At 27.3% G+C, this 14,223-nt stretch overlaps 1 long non-coding RNA gene across 1 annotated transcript; it reads left to right on the top strand.

Moving 5' to 3' along the window:
* The first annotated feature begins 9,759 nt into the window (after positions 1 to 9,759).
* LOC117131718 lies at positions 9,760 to 13,640 on the top strand. Its single transcript, XR_004454895.1, has 2 exons — positions 9,760 to 11,040; positions 11,133 to 13,640. It is a non-coding gene; the product is annotated as an uncharacterized LOC117131718 (long non-coding RNA).
* The last annotated feature ends 583 nt before the right edge of the window (positions 13,641 to 14,223 follow it).

Below are 14,223 nucleotides of genomic sequence, written 5' to 3'. Positions count from 1 at the left end.
TCACTAAATGAAATATTAAAATACTATTCACATATTCTATATTTTAAAACTTTCAATAAATATATATATACTTAAACTAACAGTCGAATCGAAATCCTTACGAGTGGGATTCTTAAATTAATTCATTTTTATAAGTTATAACTATATTTTTAATTAAGATCAATTAATAAACAAGTTAATGATTTTTACAAAAAAAATTATATTTCTAAATTATTTTATTTGAGATTCTGTTATTGGTTAGATAGCGAATTATGTTTTTTTTTGTTATTGAACCCAAGTTCCCTTAAACAAAACTAACTGTTTTACCAACAAAAAAAAAATAAACTAACTATTTACCCAAAAAAAGAAACTAACTAGTTTTTGATTGGCGCTTGGAAAACACAAATTTTTTTATTATAATAAATTAGTATTTTGTGATTGTTTTCATTATTATATTACAAAATCTTATTGTAACGAAGAATAATTTAAAAAAATTATATATTTGTAAATTAGTTTATATGAGATTTTGTATGCATATTTTTATGTAACTCCTTCTTAGGTTAGAGCATTTTATCTGGATCTAAAAAAAAACAAACCAAAACTGACCCAAAAATACAGGTCCGTTTCAAGACCAGAGAAAAAAAACCTATTGTGGTTTTTGGACCTACGGGTCACTGTTCGCATTCGGAACCTACCCAAGACCCGATCGGTACCCAAAGTACCCAAAATATTTTGTAAAAATTAAGTAATGACCAAAAAATAAAAACATTGTTTTATTATGGGATAAACTTATTTTCTACTCCAAAAAAATAAAAGAAAATTAAAGAAATTTATATTTCAAATTTATATTTTAGAATAAAATATAAAATAGAATAAAAACTTTAAAATTCTCCGGACAGTCCAAAAACAGTTGAACATGTGAAGAAACTACCGGCATTTTTTCCATTGCATTAAGTGGTTGGCCATTTCTAGAAAAGATTTAATATCTTCCAGATGGAATGATTATAAATATAGATAAAGAGAAGTTTGTAATGGTACTAACATGAATTACAGAAAAAATAGTTTATGATTCCTAGAGTTTGTAAAATGTTCTCTAATGTTATTATGTGTTTTGAAAAAAACTAACATTCTAAGTGTTTTTCAAATAAAAAGTTATGGTTTACTGTTTCAGTTTTAGAACTTCCTTCTTCTTTTTTTCACTTCAGTTATTGTTTATGGTTTATTGTAAAACTTTATGAAATATAAAAGTATTGAAAGCACAAAACTCAATATAATCGAAAGTGAGGATAACATATGCTTTGGAAAACTCGTGGTGGTACAAAACTAACCGAAATTTTCTCTAAATTCTATGGGACTTGGACCAAGTTAATGGGGTTTTTTTTTGATAAAAAGTTAATGGGAATTAGAATACATTTGTTTCATATTTATTATTTTTCCATCTAGTTTCGCATGTCGAATCAATTGCTTCTACTGATCCCCTTCACGGTAGCATTGAGTGTCCACAACCTCTGAAATTAATTTCTTCAACTCGTAAAATACAGCCGAATCACATACATTCCAGGTCTATGGGCCGGGGCATCGTAGCTACACTCCGTTTTCTTAATTTTTTTTTACATATTAGATTAGTCAATTTCTCTCTCCTTCCTCCTCCTCTAAAAAAACGATTTATGGTGCTCTAAGTTACGCTTCCTGGCAACCGGCCTCGGCCAGATTCCGCTGTGAGAGGGCTCTCTTCTTCGTCTCTTCTCTTCCGCTTTTCGATACCTGAGACGGTGGCTTGAGGGTGGAGCTTTCAAGGCGGTAGCAGTGGTGTTTGCACGGTGGTGGTAAGGAGTTTTGGCCGGATCTCTAGCTACATGCATCAGATCTGAGGGATCGGTGATGGCGCATGGACCCCAAGCTCTCTCTGGCTCTTTTCTTCTTGCTCATGGTGGTCGAGTGTTCTTCGGTGGAAGTGACACGACAGTTTCGGGTTTAATCTTGGTGATAACATGACGTGGAGGGGTTGGTCTCCTTATATCTGGACCTTCGGCGGTCTGACTCTCGGTTTTCGGTCTCCTTTGAGGATGGCAGATGGAGCTGAGTCGGAGAACCTCTAGAGGCGGTGGAGGTGAGTGGGTCGCGGGGGGTGCGGTCTAGATATATCCAAACATCCGCAATTTTGTTTTATTAAGGGTCTAACTGGTGACTATTATAGGAATATTAGGAATGAGTAGGGAAAAAATACAGAGGAATAATATTAGAAGAATAAAAAGGAAAATGATTTCTTATCAATTTTAGTAGGAACAAATTTGTCTATATTCCTCTAAAATAAAAAGAATGAGAAGGAATGCAAAAGAAAAATAATTCCTTGTAAATAGTAAAAAAAATTAGGAAAAATAAAAAATGCATTATTCTCTTTCATTCCTTGATCACCAGTTACACCCTAAATCTACAAATATGAATTTCTACAAACAGTGTTATTTGCATGATGGAATGCTTATTTTGGACCTAACTGAGTCATTCAATACAGAGAATGCTTAACTGACCCATCTGTAATTTAAAAAACAAACAAACAAACTCATCCAATTTAGTTTAGTGTAAGTAATCGCATTATTAGAAATTAATAATAATTGTTAAGAGAAGAAATATTAATGAAGAAATATTAATCTTCAATGAAGATGAATTCATACAGTATTTTATTATATAAAGTTTGGTTCTTCAAAGTTGCTAATTAACATGATCGTGACATGTGTCAATAAACTTTTTAAGATTGTGACATGTGTCAAAAAATATGATCTATTTTCTTAAGATTGAAAAGATATTTAAAATTTGGTTATTCAAAGTTGCTAATTAACATGATCGCGACATGTGTCAAAAATATCTTTTTACGATTCTTTTTAAGATTTTGGAAAATAACAATTACTATTACATAGTCTTTTACAATTATATATTGTTAAAATTATTTGATAGTAATTTTTTTTTTCTTAAATCGTAAACAAGTAAATAATTGTAAAAATTTATTTGAAAGTAATTTTTTTGTTTAAAAAAATTAAATTTTCGTTTTTAAGGATAATAAAGAAAGAAAAATATTAACTAAATTTTTTTTTAAAAAAAACGAATTATAAAATCCTACAAGTACAAGAAATTATTTAATAAAAATCATAAATTAAAAATAACTATAAAATAAGTAATATTTATTTTTAAGAGCCTAAACAAAAGAAAATTGTAAAAGTATTACTATTATTTTACTATAAATAAAAAACTTTCCTTTTTATAGATAATTTTATGTTAAAAATTTATAAACCAAAAAAATAGCTACAAATATTTCACAACCATTTTAGGTTTAAGCTTCCACATATTATTTTCACAAAAAAAATATTATTTACGAAACAATTATTACCTAAGTATTTTCTTTTATATTCTTGATACTACTCAATTTTTTTTATAATCTTATTACATTTTATGATACTAACGTAATTTTTTTTCAATTATGATGTGTTGTCGTACATGCGTATATATAAATATGAAAAAAATGTGTTTGTTAAAACTATTTAATTAACAAAAATAAAAAATTAGGATGTCTTCATGATTGCTATTTATATGTGTTTGGTCATACGAAAATCATATACATGTTTTTTTTTTGTAAACTCAAATCATACACATGTTTGATATATATTTTCATGTTTGGTCATAAGAAATAGATTATTATTATTATTATTGTCACCGAAATAATTTTTATATGCATTTTGTCAAAAAATCAAGTTTCATCGCCATCTTATTACATTTTTTTTGTTTTTACTATGTAATATTTATCTACTTCATTTTTAATTAAAATGTTTTTATGAAAATATATCATAAGAAATAGTGAATTAAGAAAATTATTAAGCATCAAATAAGTTTAATAAAATATTAAATTATTACATAAGAAAGTGTATGATGTTGTCATTGACTCGATTGGCCGTATTTAACTTTTATTTTTTTTCATTCTAATTCTTAATTCGGGTTGGTTTGGGTTTAAATTAATAGGTATGAGTGTTTTTTCTAGCACTAAGTAGAAAGTTAATAAAAATTCACATATGCACCATGATTATAAAATACGAATATTAACTGGAATTTATGTGCAAAAACGAGTTCTTAATTATAAAATAAGTTTCACACAACATATGCAAAAACAATCCTAAACATATAATAAAATGATTTATTACTTTTATTTCTTTATTAAATTAAAACATCAAACAAAACCCGTTGCAATGCACGGGCTTATATCTAGTTGTAGATAATCTTAAGCCGATTCAAAGTAAAAGTGTAATACATTTAATTACATCGTTTCAGTTAAACAATTAGACCGGCTATTTATAAATTTTAACCAAACAGGTTGGATAAACCGGTTAAACGTAAGTTTGAGGATGCAATTCCGATTCTATAATACATTGGCCTCCGGACATCGGAGACTAAAGCCTTGATCGGTAATCTTACGGAATTGTGGAATGATGTTTTAAACGCAATTCCACAAGTATTTTACCAATTTAAAATTTGCGGAATGAAAAAAAAACGTAAAAATGCAGATTTGTGTATTTGTTGACAAAAACATGAAGAAAATTTTCATTAAGTGGAAAATGAGTTTTAGTAAATTATTTACAAAATCAATATTTTCATATTATTAAATTATATATGTTAATACCATTTTAGAATTTTAAATAAATAGCAATAATTTTTAATGATAAATAGCTGTGTTGTTTTATAATATTATAAAATGTCAATACATTATTAAACATATTGAAAGATAAGCTAAATATTTATAATAATTAAGGTATTTTTAATAAATTTTAGTTTTTCACATTTTTAATAACATATTGATATTTATGTTTTTATAATAAAGTGAATACTATTTAAAATATTTTAATTAATTTAACATATATTCCATCATTCCGTAAATTTTACATTTTCCACGGTTTAATTACTTTTTCCATAATTTAACTATTGTATACAACTTAACTATTTTTTCGCAATTCTAATGGGAGCCTAGATGTCGTAGACGACATGTGTCATAGTGGACCAGATATCAGCTTCCTTTTATTACTTGAAAAACTTACCTGTAGTCAACGTAAACCTATTTAATCTCATAAAAGATATTTGATTTAGTCAACTTAAACACTGCAAGTACATGTATATAGAGTAACTCTGATAGAAGTTTCTCAACCCAATTTCAATATTAATATATGTAGATATAATAAGCGTTATTGAAATGGAGATATCTCAAAATTATGGAAAATCTTACCAAAATGTTTCAAATGAGATATTTTGGGTTAAGAAACCTAATAAATTATAATATTTATACTTTTAAACATTTTGAAAACTTTTAATTAGATACTCTCAATAAGGATGTTCTAATCCTTCTAATAACTTAGGTTACCTTAATATTCTTCACTATTGACAAAAAAAAACTTAATATTCTTCACTCATAACACAAACCAACCTAAAAACAACACACAACAAAAACATGAAGAAAAAAGAATAAGGATCAGATCAGTTACAAAAAAAAAAAGAATAAGGATCAGATCAAGAATGTCGATTTTTCTCAAGCTTCCCCTTAGAACCTATATAGGTCTTCCGATAATCGGAAACCTGCACCAAAGTTGGAAAATCTCTTTATAGATCATTTCATACACTCTCTCAAAAGTATCAGAGCGTGGTGTTTCTTTGGTTTGGTGTGGTCCCCATGTAAGTTATATTTACATGAACCCTAAGATCTTTAAACATCTAGGTTAATCACATAATAGAATCATATGAATGTTTATAGAGTTACCTGGATTCATTGTGCCTGAGAGATCTTCCTGAATGGATTGAATCATGAATGGAAGATGAATAGCTTAATCTCTTCTTATGAACTTTTAAGTTTCTCTCGCCTCTCCTACAACGTTGGTTGTTGCTTTTAGTATCCATTTGCACCCAATTCCTTAGTGTCCTTCAGGCAATGGAACAACATCCCAAACTTCATTCTTAACCATTGAGTCTATTTCATCTTTACTGGCCTCGACCCATTGATCAGAATTAACATCTTTCATGGCTTGTGAATAAGAAACCGGTTCTTTTAAATCCCATTCTCCAGATTCTATTTGATAAAGCACATAGTCATCAGAAATAACTGATCTTCTCTCACGAGTTGATCTTCTTAGTGCTGGTTCCTCGTGTGCTTCTTGTTCATTATTGGCGATATTTTCATTATGGAGTGGTGGATTATTCAACTGGTTTTCCTTGTTGTGCAACGTTTCTACAACAGGAGGATTCCCAACATTCGAAACTAAGGGTAAAGGGCTATTTACCCTAATTTCTTGAATGATCACATCTTGAACTTCCTTTTATTACATTCCAATGGGAGCCTAGATGTCGTAGACGACATGTGTCATAGTGGACCAGATATCAGCTTCCTTTTATTACTAGAAAAAATAACTTGTAGTCAACGTAAACCTATTTAATCTCATAAAAGACATTTGACTTAGTCAACTTAAACACCGCAAGTACCTGTATATAAGAGTAACTCTGATAGAAGTTTCTCAACCCAATTTCAATATTAATCTATACTAATAAAAGGGACCTTTTGAGGCTCCATAGAGAGTCCACATCAGCGGTAAAAACTTCTCCCAAAAAATGACACGTGGCATAAAATATAGTTTTATATTTTAATATTACTAATTTTCAAAAATTATAAATAACATGTAAACATACAGCATAAAAAATAGAAAAACTACATTAAACATATATAAAATTACCATTTTTCACTTAAAAAAAGACGGCTTATCTTCATAATGTAACATTACCGTTTTATAAAAAAAAAAAACATTATATATAATTTCAAAAATAATAAATATATGTAAACATACAACATAAAAAATGGAAATACTACATTAAACATATGTAAGATTACCATTTTACATTTTTATTTTTAAAAAATAATATGTAAACATTAAACATATGTAAGATTACCATCTTTCACTAAAAAAAGACGGCTTATCTGCATAATGTAACATTACTATTTTGTAAAAAAAACATTATATATAATTTCGAAAATAATAAATAATATGTAAACATACATCATAAAAAATGGAAATACTACATTAAACATATGTATGATTACCATTTTACATTTAAAAATAAAAATAATATGTAAACATACAACATGAAAAAAATGGAAAAACTACATTAAACATATGTAAAATTACTATTTTTCACTAAAAAAAAACAGTTTATCTCCATAATGTAACATTACTATTTTATAAAAAAAAAACATAAATATAACTATTTGACTATTTGTCCAAGTTTTTCTATAAAACATTGCCGTTTTACATTAAAAATGAAAAAATACATTAAGATTTAAACATCTATCTTAAAATATAAAATATAGATATTAATAAAATATAAAGTATAAGAAAGATAAATACATAATATATAGAAAAATAAATAATAAGTAAATATTATAAATATATAAATATACGAATTATATATACAATAATAAGTAAATGCACAATTTTAAAAAAATGGAAAGAGTACATTAAATATTAAACATCTATCTTAAAATGTAAAATATAGATATTAAGTAAATAGAAAGTATAAGAAAAAGAAATACACAACTTAAAAACAATGGAAAAAATTATATTAAGATTTAAACATCTATCTTAAAATATAAAATATAGATATTACGCAAATAGAAAGTATAACAAAAGGAAATACACAATTTAAAAAAATAGAAAAAGTACATTAGTATTTAAACATCTATCTTAAAATGTAAATCTATCTTAAAATATAAAATTATTAGTAAATAGAAAGTATAAGAAATAGAAATACACAATATAAATAAAATAAATAATAAGTAAATATATAATATAAGTAAATACCCAATTTAAAAAAATGGAAAATTACATTAAGATTTAAAAATATATCTTAAAATTTAAAATATAGATATTACGTAAATAGAAAGTATAACAAATAGAAATATACTTTTTAAAAAAATGGAAAACGTACATTAAGATTTTAACATCTATCTTAAAAAGTAAAATAAAGATATTAAGTAAATAAAAAGTAAAAGAAATGGAAATAAACATTTAAAAAAATGGAAAAAATACATTAAGATTTAAACATCTATCTTAAATGTACATATATCTTAAAATGGTAGTAAATTATATAAAAATGAAAATACCACATTAAACAAAACAAAAATTAAAATGTACTCCCTCCGTTTCAAAATAGATGATGTTTTAGAGAGTTTTTGATGTTTCAAAATAGATGATGTTTTCATATTTCAAGGTATCTTTTAACTTTATCAAAAACTGTGTAACCAATTATATTTTCTAGTATGTTTTGTGATTGGTTAAATAATTTTTAATTTATATTTTAGTGATACTTTTTAGATAAAAAACAAGTTTTTTAATATTTGTGTCCCAACCTAAAACTTCATGTATTTTGAAACAGAGGGAGTCAAGAAAGTCCATATAAAACTCATTATTCCATCAATATCAACCTCACACTATCAAGGAAAACTTCAAAGCACTCGAGCAAAAAAATGGTTCTACCATCAACTATTACCGTCCCAAAAACCCTTAATGACTTTGAAGGAGATTTTTTATAACAACGAACTTTTTGTTAGGTGGATTCATTGTTGGGAAACCCATAACTTCCAAAAGCCAAACTTATTCATGGGAATTGAATTGCTTTTCATAGACTCAAAGGTATTCTTACAAATTTAAATTAATCTAATCCATCATTTTATTGTTAATATTCATACTAACTATTTCATGATCAAACTATTACAGTTAATAACCATTCAAGCATTTATCCCGAAACACTTCATTCCACGCCGAATCAGGTATTGGTTCATGTTGGTTTAGTATTGTTTTTGGTTTATTAACAGGTTTAGGATGGTCCTATTGTAAATATAATTTAAGTTAGTTTAGCATATATTATGCTTAAAATAACTTAAATTAAATAATAGTAATATTATGCTTAAAATATAATCTTAGAGAGTTTTCAAATATAGTTTATATAACATTATAGGTGATGAATTTAATTATTAAATTCGTTTATTACTTAAAACTAAGTTATTTTAAAAACATACTGAGTTATAAATATCAATGATGGATTGGTGAGTATAACATGAAGACAAAAATATAAATATTTGATTTTCAAGATAAGAAATTCAGCTTTTACTCAGTTACTCAATATATAATATCTTAAATTATTTTTTTAAAAAATATACATAATTTATATATATAGATTAATCTTCCAAACTTAAACTATTATATTATATATGAATAATGTTTTTAAATAAAAATAATTTCTGATTTAAAAAGAAAATAAAAAACAACAAATGGTTATTTTCAAATAATGGATATAATTTACATTATACTATCATTTAACAAGTATTAGATACGTTTTGATATATCATTATTTTCTATTTCCAGAAAACAATAAATTGTTAAACATCAATATCATCTAGATTAAGTATACGAACAACACAAATTCAAACATCACAAAAAATATTTACATAAACATTATAATACAATAATTTGATCAAAAAATACAATTAAAACAATATTTAAAATAATAGTTATATACTTAATATCTGAAAATCAAAGATATTTTTGCTAAAATTGTACTTACCTGGCCAAGGAGATCGACCATCTTTTTACGGATCGATTGATTGTTGAGCATGTGGTCGATCCGAAAATACTCTACAGTTTAATTTAATATCTAAAACATTTATGTTAACACTCAAGAGATAGTTTTGCTAAATATGATAATTAGATAGCCAACAAAATTACAAAAAATATTTAAATAGTAAAAAATATGTTAATTTAACGTGTTAAAATTTAAAAATAAATTTTAATTATGACATGCATCTTAACATTTATATAAATATATATCATAACCTAAATATAAATAATTTAACAACTTAAATTAGAAAAAAATAAAAATCCCGGGCGTAGCCCGGGTTAATCCCTAGTATATGTATATATAATAAACGTTATTGAATTGGAGATATCTCAAAATTATGGAAAATCTTACCAAAATGTTTCAAATGAGATATTTTGGGTTGAGAAACCTAATAAATTATAATATTTATACTTTTTAACATTTTGAAAACTTTTAATTAGATACTCTCAATAAGGATGTTCTAATCCTTCTAATAACTTAGGTTACCTTAATATTCTTCACTATTGACAAAAAAAAACTTAATATTCTTCACTCATAACACAAACTAACCTAAAAACAAAACACAACAAAAACATGAAGGAAAAGAATAAGGATCAGATCAGTTACAAAAAAAAAAAGAATAAGTATCAGATCAAGAATGTCGATTTTTCTCAAGCTTCCCCTTAGAACCTATATAGGTCTTCCGATAATCGGAAACCTGCACCAAAGTTGGAAAATCTCTACATAGATCATTTCATACACTCTCTCAAATATATCAGAGCGTGGTGTTTCTTTGATTTGGCATGGTCCCCGTGTAAGTTAAATTTACATGAACCCTAAGATCTTTAAACATCTAGGTTAATCACATAATAGAATCATATGAATGTTTATAGAGTTACCTAGATTCATTGTGCCTGAGAGATCTTCCTGAATGGATTGAATCCTGAATGGAAGATGAACAGCTTAATCTCTTCTTAGGAACTTTTAGGTTTCTCTCGCCTGTTATAGTTGTTGCTTTTAGGATTCATTTGCACCCAATTGCTTTGTGTCCTTCAGGCATAGGAACAACATCCCAAATTTCATTCTTAACCATTGAGTCTATTTCATCTTTACTGGCCTCGACCCATTGATCAGAATTAACATCTTTCATGGCTTGTGAATAAGAAACCGGTTCTTTTAAATCCCATTCTCCAGATTCTATTTGATAAAGCACATAGTCATCAGAATTAGCTGATCTTCTCTCACGAGTTGATATTCTTAGTGCTGGTTCCTCGTGTGCTTCATGTTCATTATTGGCGATATTTTCATTATGGAGTGGTGGATCATTCAACTGGTTTTCCTCGTTGTGCAACGGTTCTACAACAGGAGGATTCCCAACATTCGGAACTAAGGGTAAGGGGCTATTTACCCTAATTTCTTGAATGATCACATCTTTAACTTTATCACTCCATAATGATGATAACGAGACTAAAAAATACACGCAGAGACAGTCAAAGGATGAAGTTGAAAACGATTTAGAAGTGGCAAGGTGGCTTCAGTTGATCAAAGTGATTCTAGAGAAAAATTGAAGTGAGAGAGAAGGGGACAAAGTGGTTTTATTCAAAATCATGGTGTTGTCTTACTTCCCTGCCCAGTCACAAACAATGATATCAATGTGATGGAGTCTTCTCACCTATTTTCCAATTTTGTCCAAGGTATTGCTCTTCCTGTTCATTACATAATTCAAGAAAAATAATATAATATAGGATATTACTTGGCTGATGGCATATATCCAAAATGGTCAACAATAGTACAAACTATTCACCAACCAATGGGCTGAAAGAAAAAATATTTTGCTACACAACAAGAAGCTTGTAGAAAATATGTAGAACGCGTATTTGGAGTTCTCCAATCGCGTTTTGCTATTATAAAAGGACCAGTTTGTTTTTCAGAAAAATGTGTTGCATGACATTATGACTACATGTATAATTCTACACAATATGATAATTGAAGATGAAAGTGATCTTGACGCACCAATTGAAGTGGGAGTAGAAGCTCCACCTCCAGAGGTACAAACAGCAGAGAATGATAATATTTACATTAGAATTATTTCAAAATTAACGAGTTTTTTTTTTGCGGTTTGGGCGGGAAAACAATTTTTTTTGGTTTTAGCGAGAAAACACATTTTTTTTGTTTAGGCGGAAAACAAGTTTTTTCGGTTCTTTCGGGAAAATAAGATTTTTCGGTTTTGGCGAGAAAATACAAATTTTCGGTTTTGGCGAGAAAACAGATTTTTGCGGTTTTGGCGGAAAAACACGTTTTTGGCGAGAAAACACGTTTTTGCGGTTTTGGAGGGAATCACGTTTTTACGATTTTGGCGGGAAAACGCGTTTTTGTAGTTTTGGCAAGAAAACGTGTTTTTGTGGTTTTGGCGAGAAAACGTGTTTTTGCGGTTTTGGCGGGAAAACACGTTTTTACGGTTTTGGCGGGAAAACACGTTTTTTTGCGGGAACACATTTTTACGGTTTTCGCGGGAAAACGAGATTTTTCGGTTTTGGCGAGAAAACACGTTTCTTGGCTTTGGCGGGAAAACACGTTTTTTTTGTTTTGGCGGAAAAACATGTTTTGCAATTTTGGCGGGAAAACACGTTATGCGACTTTGGCGGGAAAACGTGTTTTTTTGTGTTTTGGCGGAAAAATGTATTTTGGGGTGTTGGCGTGAAAATATTTTTTTTGTGATTTTGGCATGAAAACATATTTTTCGGTTTTTGCGGGAAAACCCAGTTTTGCAATTTTAACGGGAAAACATTTTTTTGCAATTTTAGCGCGTTTTAGGGTTTTGGCGTGAAAAGGTAGTTTTTAGCACGGGAAAAAGTGTTTTTGTAGTTTTGTCAGTTTTCATTTGTGACAAAAATGATATTATGTTTAGGTTTGTAATTTGTGAATTACATTAGGGGCATAATAGACATTATGCCATTTTGAATGAACCATTTCCATTCAAATGATCTAAATTGGTTCAGCTGAATGGACTTTAAAATTAAGCCTAAATTTCCAAAAGTCATCCGGATGATTCATCTGAATGAATTGCATTTTTAGTGTCTAAACAAACAAAACTCTCATATTCATCCAGATGGAGAAACAAACAGGCCCTTAGCAAAATCAAAGATAAAGAAACTCATTTTGCACTTAAAATTCGTTAATTTATTATTTGTGGGAAAGATACACTAATGGTGATGTTTAAGTTCAAATGTATTATGTTTTAATACAATGTAATGTAATGTTTAAGATAATAAAATGTTTGATATATATATATTATTTATAAGAACTTTGTCAAAACAAAATATAAGAGATCAGTTTGTAAATTTTGTAAGTAAAAAATATTAGTTATAAATAAAAAGTATATATTTAAAAATAATTCTTTTTAGAATTAAATATAGAGTAAACCATTGGAGAAAAACTTTACTCTATTTTAAAGTTATTCTATGGTAGAACTTGTCTTTTTTTTTTTTTTTGTAACCGGAAATGGTCTGGAATATATAAATCAGCCCTAAGTTAAAAAGTGTAAAGAACGCAAGAATTCGTTATCCAATTTTGTTGGGCTGGAATTCGGTAATGTCTGGCCCGGTTCATCGACGTTTATATTTGGCACATCCTTTCATGGTTAAAATTCTAGAATACCAATCGATATTATAATTTTGGCCAATATATAGTTTTTGGCTAATTTTTTTCACATGCTAGTATAAACTTGGAACGAATCCGAATATCCAGAAAATTTAGAATATCCGGATCCGTCGAATTCTGATTTTAATATTTAATTCGTATTTGTCCTTTTCAGATATCTGACTATCAGATTTTTATCTAAATATTTTATTATTTGCGAGTATCCAGATTCAGATCTGAATCCATAAAAATATTAATAATTTTTTTAATATAAAACTAAAATAATACACAAATTAAATATTCATATAAAATCTATAAAGAAAATATATATGATAATAAAAATGATTTTAAAATTAAATTATAATATTATAAAATTAATCATATGTATAAATATTAATATATCATTGTAGTTATTAATAAAATTTAAAATTTTATATATTTTTAAATTTTGGATCTGGATCCAAATTTAAAAAACAAAATATCCAGATTTAAATTCGACGAATCTAACATTTTACTATATGGATCCGAGCATTCTGAATATCTTATTTTTGGAACGGATCCGGAGCAAATTTTGGATATGGATTCCAAATGATAAATCCATGCTCTTAGTATAGTCGTATCCATTGAAACTTGTCAAGAATAGTTTCAGATCTGTATATTCAACAATTAGTTTAAGATTTTTAAACTTATTTTATTTAGAACAAAAGAAATAAACTTATAATTTCGAAGCATAAGTTTTTCCACTATGTTCTTTTGATTTTGATACATAAACGTATAAATATCATTTAAACTGCACAAACATCCCAATTTGAGTTTTCCCTAACTTCAAAATGGTTTACTTCTTACTTTAGCACACATACAAACTAACAAAAATCATTTTAATAAACGTCGCAAACCGGAACACAAATATATATTTGCATTTTGTTTTAAAATCGC

The sequence above is a fragment of the Brassica rapa genome, chromosome A02 (genome assembly GCF_000309985.2).
Source record: "Brassica rapa cultivar Chiifu-401-42 chromosome A02, CAAS_Brap_v3.01, whole genome shotgun sequence".
Classification (NCBI taxonomy): Eukaryota; Viridiplantae; Streptophyta; class Magnoliopsida; order Brassicales; family Brassicaceae; genus Brassica; species Brassica rapa.
The sequence above is the reverse complement of the archived record's forward strand: the minus strand, read 5'-3'. Positions and strand labels throughout refer to the sequence as shown.